The 13,342-nt window shown below is 35.1% G+C and overlaps 1 long non-coding RNA gene across 1 annotated transcript in view; it reads left to right on the top strand.

Moving 5' to 3' along the window:
* The window catches only part of LOC116647304, a 71,196-nt gene extending 61,841 nt beyond the window's left edge, over positions 1-9,355 (top strand). Inside the window, exon 3 of the long non-coding RNA XR_004302320.1 lies at positions 9,284-9,355. This is a non-coding gene — a long non-coding RNA (uncharacterized LOC116647304). The remainder of the gene's footprint in view (positions 1-9,283) is intronic.
* The last annotated feature ends 3,987 nt before the right edge of the window (positions 9,356-13,342 follow it).

Genomic DNA, 13,342 nt, shown 5'->3' with positions numbered 1-13,342 from the left:
GTGGGAAAAGAAAGGGAAAGAGAGAAAAAAGAAAAGGAAAGAAAAAAAGAAAAAAGAAAAAGATAAAGATAAAAACAAACAAAAGCAGAACAAAACAAAACAAAACAAAAACAGAATGTGATCAGATATGATCAGGCTGGATTATAGATCAGTGCCACACACTAGATTTTGGGTGTATTTTGGTCTGTTAAAAGAAAGTCCCTCCCAAAATTTTAAAGAAAGAAAAACTTATATATGTACAAAAATAAGGGTTGATATGATGAAGGGATGGAATATGACTGTAAAGATGGAAATTATAAAAAATTTTAAAAAAGGATTTGATAAGTTGTTTGAAAAAAGAAAGAAGAGGATAAAAAAAAAAAAGAAAGAAAGAAAAAAGGGAGAGAATGTGATCAGGCAGGGGAGTAGAAAAAAACCATACACTAGAGATTTAGAGTATATTTTGATCTGTTAGAAGAAACTATCTCAAGATTTTAAAGAGAGAACAACTTATATATATATGCCAAAAATACGGGTAACTACTATGAAGGGATAGAATATGACTTTAAAAATGAAAAATAAAAATGTTTTTTTTTAAAAAAGGGATTGATAAGATGTTGGTTGAAAAAGGGAAAAAGAAAAATTCAAAAAAAAAAAAGAAAAAAGGAAAAAAGAAAAAAAGACAGTTAAAAAAAATAATTAACTTTGAAAGACTAAAGAATCATGGTAAAAAAGCCATGGATTCTATGTGCAGTATTCCCTAAGGCAAGGGAGTTTTATATTCCAGTTTTTAAAATGGCGATTGTAGAAGTATCTCTTATTAGTTCAGAAAACAAACTTTTCATAAAACTGCCTCATTTCTTCTCCCATTATCTTCACATTAAATGCACCTAGTATTGCAATTTATCAAGAATGATCAAGTAACCATAGTTAAGCAACGTAAGGGAAACTTTTATGCCCTGTAGTTGCAATCCAGGATATTTAAATCAAATTGAGTAGGCCCAGATTTAATGACTGGAAGCAATCTATTTTAGATTAGTATTGTATTTTAAGTTTTGTAAGTATTAACGAGCATGTATCAGTAGGGAATTTGGGATCTAATAATAGAACACCCAACTGACTTTGGCTTTAAAAATATAGACGTTCATTAAAATATGTAACAATCAATCTGGCAGTAGATGGCTCCATGGTTCATGAATTTCTTTTAGTGAAGTTTAATGATATGGCGGCTACTGTCAAACTCTGTGCAAGTGCCTTGATTTTCCCTTCATGATCTCAAGATGGCAGTCACAGCATCGATCATGGTTGGTTCTATATGATGAGAGCACAAGGCAAGAATAATCATGTCATCTGAAACCCAATTATTTACCAGGAAGTAAAACATGCTTATTCTATAGAAATATCTGAGATACCTGCCCTCCATGGAGCACACACCCACGGATAACACCTTTATGGAGAAGAGAAGGGTCATGTTGCCGAGACTGTGAAAGGTCCAACTTCCTTGATCATATTGAAATAAATCATGGTTCTGTTATGGAGAAAGAAGGGATGAGGGATAACAGCACTTAGATAGGCAAGCAAAACAGGCACTGGGAATATCAGATGATACAGGTGGAGGTATGTATTAAAATGTAAGTCCACTTATAAATCCCTAGTCATATTATTCATGACCTGAATCAGCTAACAGATAACCAAAATCAGTAGTGTTTTACTGGGCATATGCATGCAAATAACTGATGTATATAAAACTATACTGTCCAGATCTTACAGGGTATGAAAAATCTCCCAAGTGATTTTGATGGTAGTCCTTTCTTAAGAACTATTGATTTGGCCTATAGTGACGGATAGGCTATTGATTTAGCCTGTCATGATAGAGAAAGATATAGAGAAGACAGAGAAGGCATGCATTCTAGGTGTATGCAATAGGTAAAACACAGATATTTTCTCTGTTCCCTTATGAAGCCCCAAATAAGACAAAAATGTATAAGCAGACGAAAAAGAGAAGTATTCAGTATATGAGCGATGTCTACACTTGGTACAGTGGAAAGCAGATATAAAAAAGAAGAGCAGGACGGGTTGTGAACCAGTTGTCCATAGCTCATTGATAGCTGCAAAGTTACAAGGAGATTAACAGTACACAAGCATGAAAAAGCTGAAGAATTAGAAATACCATGCAGTGCTGAAGTTAGGGGTGAGGTATGGGCCAAAAAGTGAAAAATTAGATGTAGGTTCTTATAGACAACAATTAGCTGCTCAAATCTTTTCCCACTGAGGCCAGGCAACTGCATCTTCCTCAACTTGATGGAAGAATGGATGATTGTTCTGTAGTTAAGCCCAGAGGCTCTAGGAACACCAGGCAAAGACGAGTACAAAATGGAGAATACAGGATCAGAAATAAGCAAATAATTGCAACTCTAAATAATGAAGAGTGACATGCCCAGTTCGCTTTATCTTGCCAGTTACCAAAATGTTGCTAGCCATTTTAATGCCTTCCACTACTACCCTCCCTCAGACAGAAGTTGGAGGATTGTTCTGGGAAATCAGGCCAGCCTAAGAGAAAATACCCAGAGATACTGAGAACATGGGTTCAGGGCTCATTCACCCTTTGGTGCCGTCTTCCTGTTGACCAAGTTCATTCCAAAACATGCAGAGCCCCACAGCAGCTTTTAAGTGTTACGCCTAAGCCTCATTGTTGGTGATGAGCAGGAGACAATGATCATCAGCCATTTGAATAAAGATTTTTACAAGAAAAAGCTCAAAGCAAACAAATCACAATGAAACAAAAAGTAGAATCAGAGGAAAAAGAGTCAATGCATGAAGCAGACCAAAGTTTAAAAAAAAAAAGCTATGGAGAAAAAAGAAAAGATACTATAGCCTTGAAAAAGGATAGCAAGCAAGTTAGATATTAGAAAACAAGAAAAGGTTCATATATATACATATATATACATATGTACACACACACACACACACACACACACACACACACACATAGGCGCCGGGTGGCTCAGTCAGTTAAGCACTTCCATCAGCTCAGGTCATGATCTCAGGGTTCTGGGATCAAGCCCAGCGTCAGAGCTCCCTGCTCAGCCGGGAGTCTGCTTTTTCTCTCCCTCTGCGTCTCCCCCTCACTGGTGCTCTCTCTCTCGCTCTGCACTCTCTCTCTCAAATAAATAACTAAATCTACCCCCCCAAAATATATATCCAAAGTAAAAGAATGTAATAGTAGAAAGATTTAAGATAAAGTTGAAAAGGCATCACAGAAAGTAAACAGATAATAGGAAAAATAATTAGAGGTTCACAGGGGTCCAATATGCAATGAATAGAAATTCCAGAAAGACAGGAGAAAAAATGAAGGGAGAACTATATCCACAATATAGTTCAGGAAAATTTCCTTGTCCTAAAAGCCAAGCATTCCCAGATTGAGAGTTTCTGCTAAATGCTTAGCAAGTTCAATGAAAAGTGGGCTGCATAAATGTACATGATAGTAAATTCAAAGTTCTAGGAATAAAGAGAATTTGCTAAAAGCTTCTTGAGAGAACATAACCACCACTGCCACCACAAAAAGAGCAAACAATATGTAAAGGATCTGAAAGCAGATAGATACCAAGTTTCTCAACGACACACTGGGAACTAGAGGAGCACTGCATTGATAAGTGTGATGGATGATAATATCCAGCCTATGCTTCTGTAGGCAAATTATTAACCAAGTGTGATGAAAGAAATGAAGATATAGACAGCTAGATCTCAAATAAATGTACCCCTGATGTGTCCTTTAGCAGAAAGCTTTTGGAGAATTTCCTCTATTTTTTTTAAATTTTATTTATTTTTTATTTTTTATTTATTTTTTAATTTTTTTATTGTTATGTTAATCCCCATACATTACATCATTAGTTTTAGATATAGTGTTCCATGATTCATTGTTTGTGCATAACACCCAGTGCTCCATGCAGAACGTGCCCTCCTCAATACCCATCACCAGGCTAACCCATCCACCACCCCCCTCCCCTCTAGAACCCTCAGTTTGTTTTTCAGAGTCCATCGTCTCTCATAGTTCTTCTCCCCCTCCGATTTCCCCCCCTTCATTCTTCCCCTCCTGCTACATTCTTCTTCTTCTTTTTTTCTTTCTTAACATATATTGCGTTATTTGTTTCAGAGGTACAGATCTGAGATTCAACAGTCTTGCACAATTCACAGCGCTTTACCAGAACACATACCCTCCCCAGTGTCCATCACCCAGTCACCCCGTCCCTCCCACCCCACCCCTTTAAATTTTATTTTATTATGTTATGTTAATCACCATACAGTACATCATTAGTTTTTGATGTAGTGTTCCATGATTCATTGTTTGCATATAACACCCAGTGCTCCATGCAGAACGTGCCCTCTTTAATACCCATCACCAGGCTAACCCATCCTCCCACTCCCCCCTCCCCTCTAGGACCCTCAGTTTGTTTCTCAGAGTCCAGAATTTCCTCTATTTAACAAGGAAATGAATTAACAGAGAAGACATAGGCTCCAGAAAAGAGGGAATCAAAGAAGTGGAATGATTCTACAATGATTGTGAAAATCATATCCAGGATTGCAGCTATGTAGTAGGCCTAGAGAGAAACCAGATCAGATTGGAACCGTATTATATGGAGAGCCAAGAGAGTTTTCCCAGGGAAAATTGTATTTTATAAATTAACTGATATATTTGGTTATGCTTAGAGATATTTTAAAGTTCTATTTGGAGTGTTTGGGGAAAGAATTAGTGATAGATACAAAGTAAAGTAATAAAAAAAAAGAAGGTAATATATTTAAAAACCAATACCGATACTTTAGTAGGGAATATGGAAGAAATTATTTAATATGGGAAAGGAGAAATAGAAACAGTGATTTCATTTTATGTTTATTTTCTGTATAGCTGATTAACTGTAAATGCAATTTGTGAACTATTGTTTTTTCCTACCCTGTTCATACTTTTTGACTTTGCTCAATTTCCTAAAACATTCTTCAGTAACTTTGGCCTCCATATAAACTTAGATGTTTACATTTCAGAAGGGTAACGACAGGCTTTGAAGTAAAACCATTTGATAACTATCCTTTGTCTCTCTCTCTCTGTATATGTAAAATCGTATCTAATATATCATATATAACTAATATAGTGCATATATCATATAAAACTAACATAATGTATAACTAATATGATAACCGTGTCTCTTATTCTGTGGAAATGAAAGGAGTGAAATTTAACCTATTTCATAAGTTCAGTTTATTCATGCCTTTTCTAATACTTTCAGTTGGTGGCTGCTTAGTTCATAGGTCATAAATATAGTTTTCTTATCAATACCAAATGGGATATTTAAAGCTTGGCACTAAAGCTGATTTGCTTCTTAAAAGAGGGTCACGTTTCGGATTTTGTACCTTTCTTTTTGAAAAAAGGATCTATATTGTTTCTGCACACAGGAATAATTCAGTCACAGTGTGTATAACTGAAAATAATGAATGAGCAGTATTTGTATGCTATTTAGAAATATGTAGGTAAATTCATACATGGATAACTGGAAGGGTTACCTCAGGACTGCTGTTTTTTCTCCATAAGAGTTGTGAATGCTATCAAGTTTTTAAAAGTATTATATACATATTACCTAATAAATACAAAGATTAAAATAGAAAAAAAGTATAAGCAATTTTAAGGTAAAAAGTAGAAAATTATAATCCTACAATACAGAGATAACATCTTCAAGTACTTTATCTTTTTATGTTTGTATATAGTTTTTTACAAAATGAGAATATACATGTTTGATTTTGCTGTTTCAGTTGTTACATTTTGAATATTTTCCTTGGCATTATTCATAAAATATGTGATAATTCACAAAAATTAGTTCCTTGCTGCTTTATATAAGAAAGCTTATCTCTTCTGTGTATTCATTTATTCAACAAATATTGGTGGGTTTTTTAAGGATTGACTTACTTATTTTGGACAGAGAGAGAGTATGAGCAGGGAGGGGCAAAGGCAAAGAGAGAATCTTAAGCAGATTCCATGCCCAGCTTGGACCCCGACACGTGGCTCAAACTCACAACCCTGAGATCATGACTGAGCTGAAATCAAGTATTGGTCACTTAACCGACTGAGCCACCCAGGCACCCCTCAGCAAATACTGTTTGAGTTATCAAATGTACAACACCGTGCTTGGCACTGGGGATAGACCCATAAACAAGAAAGCTGTAGTCTGAGCTATCAGAATGCTTATAGTCTACTGAAGGAAACACATTACATGAATCAGTACCCAAGTGCAACTGGGATTTGTATTTATTCAAAGTTAATATATACTATTGGTAGTATTTAATAAGAGAATCTAACCTTGTTTGAGAGATCAGAGATTTTCTACGTAAATGCCATGTAATCTGAGACTTGAAAGAGCATTCTGGACAAAGGAAACCACATAATCTATTGTTTGTGATCCAGATATTTTAAACAAAGCAATTATTTGAGAGGAATTCTGAAAATCACAAATTATGTATATGTAGTCTGAATTATGCCTGAGTTGAACTTGCAATTTAATGGATACCTATTTTTCTATAGCTTCATTTCAAGATTCTTCCTGAGTAATTGATAATCTGATTATAGAGCTAAGTAAACTCATGAGTACTTATATAATTCTAGATCCAGTTAAACTCATAAAGACTACTTACATTTTGCCTTACATTGCAAGACATGGGTTAGGTAATATGAGGGATTAAGTTCAATATTATCTGTTTCCTGACTTCAAGGAGCTTGATAATTATGCTTTCTAACCAAAAGAAATGTTATCTAAGACAGTAGTATCTGAGTTTAAATCAGACATAACAATTTTTGAATTTTTATTTTACTCTTATTATTCTATTGATTATCATAAAAAGGCAACATATCTTCCTGTAATGAGAACATTTGGTCACAATCCTATTTCTCTCACTTTATTTCTCACATGTTCAGATGAATTTATACTCAGTTTTAAAAAATAATTAATAACTGAGATTTACAAATTATATTCACATACATACTTATCATGACTGAATGACTTTGTTCACTTCAGCAGAAGATGAAATAATGAAACTAATTTTGCTTACTGAAGTTTCAGTGCTAAATATCAAAGAAAGAAATACAAGGTATCAATTCAATTGATTTGCTATTTGGATCTTTCAAAATGTTTTCCCATAAATAACCAACTTTAATTAGCATTCTGCCTTTATCCATAAACTTAGATTAAAAAAATGTATACCTTCACTTAGTTCAGGCTGATAGATGGCCCAATTACTTTACAAACATTTATTGTATCGGCTGTGAAGAACAAATCATTATTTGCCAAATTGAAGAGGAGTGTTTGCAAGTTTCTCAAATGCAGGGCCACAGTCATCTGCCTCCTTTTATTATGAGACAGTGGAATGGTTAAAATGTAACAACCCAGTTGGTAAAGTCCTGGTGGAATATTTAGCAGCAGACACATAATATAAGCATTAGGTAACTCCTGTTTCCTCTCCTTCTTCTCTTTGTCTCTGTTTCTGTCTCTCTCTCCTTCTTGTAATACCTAATTTGGGAAGATATTTTGAGATAGTCCTCAGCCTAAAACATGTCCCTCTCCTCCTATAAGGAGTGCCTGCCTCTGTCTTTGTAGGAACTAGAGGCAGAGGTAAGAGGAACACAGAGTGGAAAAGCCATTCTTGAGCATTAACAGGTGATTGTAGCGGGCAATTTTGTCTTGTACACTTTTAAAGAAGATGGACCATAATAGCTTCTAGCAATATCTCCATCTATTTATCTGAACTAGACAGTATATATTAAATGAAGCAGGTATAGATCTCAGTTTATATAAACTCGGGTTTTCAGTAAAGACATTTCTAATATTTTTTCTAAAATATACTGTATCCATAGTGATGTTTTTCATTACACGTTCCAGAAAAACTGGCTAAAAATGACTTAGATGATGATGGACATACTGTCTCCCATATCAAGAAGTCCACAGGCAGGTGGTTCCAGAGTTGATTAATTCAGAAGCCAGATGTTATCATGTTCTTGCCTTCTTTTTGCTCCATCATGTTTGGAGTTGGCTTTGTCCTCAGGCCTTTTCACAACCATAGTTCTAAATAGAAAATCCTCTAACAGCTGAAGTAGGAAAATAACATTTTCTTCTCACATGTTACTTCTCAGCAGGGAGGTAAATCGTTCCCAGACTTTATAGACATTTGTGTGCATTTTTTATAATTTATGTATGAGTATAATCTGTGTGAGGAAGGAAGCTCAAATGGGTGCTTACATTGTGTCCTTACACTTCCTTTTCTCTTGTTTATGTCTTTTTTGAGAAAGAGGAGCATCATACTCACTTTACATAAAAGGATCAGCAAACCGTGCCTTCCCTCAACCATTTAAATACTGCATGGTTAAATATTGACTCATCACGTTCTCAATAATATATCAGAGAAGTATTCATATATATTGTATTTTTGTTAGTTACAATAATTACAATGGTTCAAATGCCCAGAACAGTACCAATGTGATGATTTATAGAAATGCTAGGTCCTTTCCATATATTATCTTATTTTGATATGTGACATCAAACTGGGAATAAAGAAAACATAAGTTGGGGTGCCTTGGTGGCTCGGTTGGTTAATCATCTGACTCTTGATTTTGCTCAGGTCATGATCTCAGGGTCATGGGATCGAGCCCCACATCGGGCTCTGCAGTTGTCATGGAGTCTGTTTGAGATTCTCTCCCTCCTACTCTGCCCCTCTCCCTACTTGTGCTCGCTATCTCTCTCTCTCTCAGATAAATAAATAAAATCTTGAAAAGAAAACATAAGTTAATTAACTAAGAATATATTATGATTTGTTTGATATTTGAAAAGATAAGGTCAATAACTCTCCTTAATGAATTTATGTTGAAAACCTAAAAGAACTTGATAGACCACCTTCCTAAATTTTAAAATGACCTCAGTTATTTTTTTCCAGTATTACTAGTTTTGTTTTCTAACTATTAACAGATCAAAATGCTATCTACAGTTTTGATGAATTTATAAACTGTAAAGTTCTGCATAAGTATATTATTACTATATTAAACAATATATAAAACCACTCCCTTCCTCTCCTTTTTATATGCATTGATGAGTTTTACTTCCATTCATCTCTATCAGATTTAGATAATTTCTTATATATTCTGTTGCCTCTTTAGCATTTTTAAAGCCCCATTATTGAGTGTTTATTTCCACTGTATAACTGAAGAGTAGTTGGGGCGTAGGGAAGATTATCTAGCAGTTTTCAGTTTCCTGACTAGTGCTTTTAACTCTACTAGGCTCCAGATACAAGTTGCATATCTGATGAGAGCTCAGAAGACTGCTGCTTATCAAGTCTAAGGAGCAATGGTAGGTGTTCAGTAAATATTTGTTATAAGAATGAGAATCAAAAATCTATAAGCAAAAATAGTATATTGTATAAGCATGGGGACTGGATATGAAGAATGGCAGTATACTGGAAAAAGAAAAAAAAACAGGCATGAGAGATGGAAGATGTGGCCATAAACCAATGCTGGCCATTCACTTTATTATTTGTATGACATTGAGGAAATTAATAACCAATCTGAGCTTCCATTTTTTTAGCTTAAAACAACAATGATTTTATTATTTTTTCTCACAGTTTTGTGGGTCAGGAATTTAGACAGGTAATAAACACTGGGGGGGACTTGTCTCTGCTCTAGGATGTCTGGAGATGCAGCTGGGGACTGGATGGTATCTGTCTCTCTTCTCTCTATATATGGTCCCCCTAGCACGGAAACTTTAGAGGAATTGTACTTCTTATATGGTGGTTTAAGACTATAAGGGCAAGTGTTCCAAGTGGCCCTGGCAAAACGGCTTCATGTGACTAAAACTCAGTGATCCTGGACATCCTTTCTATCACATTCTATTAGTCAAGCAAGTTTTAAGAGCCATCCAAGATCCATTGGATGGAGAATTAGATTTCATCTTTCAGTGAGTGGAGTATCAAAGAATTTTTGCTATCATTAATCCAGCAGAAAAACTTCATAGAATGTTGTTATATACTAATGTTAAAATCTGAAGTTTCATTTGATGAGTATGAAAACTTCTAAAGAACGAAGCTCTTAGTTTTTGATTTATTTTTATATTGAGAATGTCTTGGTATTTTTCAATTTATAGTTGACATTTAGAGACTCGAGGGAACATGTAGACATTGTCAGATGAGTTAAACCCTATCTACAGTTTGATCTTTGTTAATAAAGTAAAATGAGGCAAATGTGACCTTTGTCCTAATAATGTTTTTAGGGAAGGATTTTTAAAGATCTGTTCAGCCATTTGACAATTTCACCCACATTTAAGAAATCTTAAAGATGTAATTGTGATGGGTCTATGTATGTAAAGATTGAATTTGAGTAATCTCTGGGTAAATGAGGTTGTGAACTGTCTAGCTCCCCTGAATTATATGCACTAGAAGAGTATACACCAATGTTCTCTGTGTTCTTATGCATATTATTGCAGACCGAGAATTCTTTTTTTAAATTTTTTTAAATTTTATTTTATTATGTTATGTTAGTCACCATACATTAAATCATTAGTTTTTGATGTAGGGTTCCATGATTCATTGTTTGCATATAACACCCAGAGCTCCATTCAATACCTGTCCTCCTTAATACCCATCACCGGGCTAACCCATCCCCCCACCTGTCTCCCCTCTAAAACCCTCAGTTTGTTTCTCAGAGTCCATCAGACTTAGAATTCTTAAACTCCATCTTCTTAATCCAAACCAAGAAAAATTCTGTTTTTCATTTGGTCCTGACACTTTCATCTAACTAGTCTTTGTAAAATGCCAATTTTGGCATGTCGTGTGTGTGTGTGTGTGTGTGTGTGTGTGTGTGTGTGTGTGTGATGTGCTGTTCAGATTCACAGCAGAAGTGAGAGGAAGGTACAGAGATTCCCCACATGCCCTCTGCCCCAACACATGCATAGACATTATCAAACATCACTCATCATAGTGGTACATGTTATAACTGATGAACCTACATTAACACATCATTTTGTTCAAAGTCCATAGTTTATCTTAGGGTTCCCTCTTGGTGGTATACATTCATTCTGTGGGTTTGGACAAATGTGCAATGACAGGTATCCATTATTATAGATCATACAGAGTATGTTTACTGCCCTAAACATTCTCTGTGCTCTATCCATCTTTTGCTCCTACCCCTACTGCTCCCATTTTTTAAAAATCAGTAAAATAGGTATAATTACAACTGCCTTGCAGTGTTGCCCATGAAGATTAGCTATAACATTGTGGGCCACACAATAGGCATTTAATACATGGGAGCCATTATTATTATTATTATTCAATAAGCAAAATTTTTCTGTTTTCTTTTACTTCAGCTTAGGTCATTTGATTTTACTCACCAAATGGAGACCAGGGAAAGATGGAGTTAGGGATTAGAATGAAAGATTGATAGTGCCAGAAAGGATCTGAGAGCTTACTCAGTGTGTCCAGTGTAAGCCCTTTTATCAGAGACTGAAGCCCAAGCTTGTTAAGTATCTTGCTGTAGCTATCATATAGAAAAATATTACGTATAATATTTCATGTAAGGGATACATATAATAAAATAATAATATTAATAACATTTTAAATTATCAAAATAATAATTATATTTTTATTAACATAGAGATGATCAGTGAGAAACTTAGGAACAGAACCTAGTCCCTGAATCTTCCCCTTTGTATTTCTTTCAACATTAATAAAAGTCCTTAAGTGGGCATAATGACTTAACATTCCCCAAATACCAACTCCAAATGAACAGGGATGATATTTACCTATGCTCTCATATATAATTCCTTGTGAATTTAAATACATAGGGGAAAGAATTCCAATGGTTTAAATTTTATTCCCACCTAAAGAATATATTATATAGGGGCGCCTGGGTGGCTCAGTCGTTAAGCGTCTGCCTTCGGCTCAGGTCATGGTCCCAGGGTCCTGGGATCGAGCCCTGCATCGGGCTCCCTGCTCCGCGGGAAGCCTGCTTCTCCCTCTCCCACTCCCCCTGCTTGTGTTCCCTCTCTCGCTGTGTCTCTCTCTGTCAAATAAATAAATAAAATCTTAAAAAAAAAAAAAGAATATATTATATATTCCCCTAGGAATGTGTTCTACAAAAAGGGAAACTAATGTCAACTCCATGATTTTAGAACTTTAGGAAGAAAATACTCTAATTTTTTGTGACATACACTTCTGAAATGACAAATCCATATTTTTGGTTTCCTAAAATAAAACTGCTACAGCAAATAAAAAAATCATTAGACCAAGCAACTTGTTTCCATGATCTTTAGTTCAAATTCAGTGTCCCTCCAATTCTGCATTCCAATTCAAGAATAATTGTGTGGGGCTTAGAATAAAGCATGCACATAAATGAGGAACAGTTTTTCATAATCATTTCCTTAGATAACTGACCTAGTTTCATCATAGTGCATCTTGGGCATAACAGTTTGGAGTCTAAAGACAGGGCGGGGGGGTGGAATTTATACCCTTTTTTCTTGTCAACTGATAGAAAACTTTCTACAGAAAGTCATCTGCTAATATATTTAGCACTACCTAAATATCCAGAAAAGCAAAGAAGACTCAACTGTAGCCTGCTTGCCCTTAATGGGCCCCAGCTTTTTCCTTCAAATATACCACCCAAAAGAAAAGTACAATAAATAAAAATAAGGACCAGAAATGTTATCTTGTACCTAAAGTTTCATAATCTATGAAAATTGGAGACCCATAAGATAGATCACACTATCAGACAAATGCATATGTGAATGTGACTTTAGGTACAAATTTTCAGTTATAAAATAAGTCATGGAGATGAAAAGTACATTGTAGGGAATATAGCCAATAATATTGTAATAACCTTGTATTGTGAGAGATGGTGACTCCACTTACCATGGTGAGCATTGAATAATGTATAGAATTGTTGAATCAATATGCTATACACCCCAAACTAATATAACATTCTATGTTAATTACACTTCAATATCAAAAAAAAAATGAAAAAAAGAAAAATCAATGAAGGGGAAGTGGGAGAAGATTCATTATTATTTTCTATGGAATTTGTATGTGTGTATTCATGGGAGAGATCAGTACTGAAAAAGTATGGACAAAAAGTTTTTTTAAATGTATGAAGCAGGGGCGCCTGGGTGGCTCAGTCAGTTGAGCATCTGACTCTTGGTTTCAGCTCAGATCATGATCTCATGGGTTGTGGAATTGAGCCCTGCATCAGGCTGCATGCTTGATGGGGAGTCTGCTTGAAGATTTTCTCCCTCTGCCCCTCCCCCAACTCTTGCACACACACTCTCTCTCAAATAAATAAATATTTTTAAAAAAT

Source organism: Phoca vitulina, unplaced genomic scaffold, assembly GCF_004348235.1.
Source record: "Phoca vitulina isolate PV1807 unplaced genomic scaffold, GSC_HSeal_1.0 scaffold40, whole genome shotgun sequence".
NCBI classification, from domain to species: Eukaryota; Metazoa; Chordata; class Mammalia; order Carnivora; family Phocidae; genus Phoca; species Phoca vitulina.
Note: the sequence above shows the minus strand (reverse complement) of the source record. Positions and strands in the feature narration are given on the sequence as shown.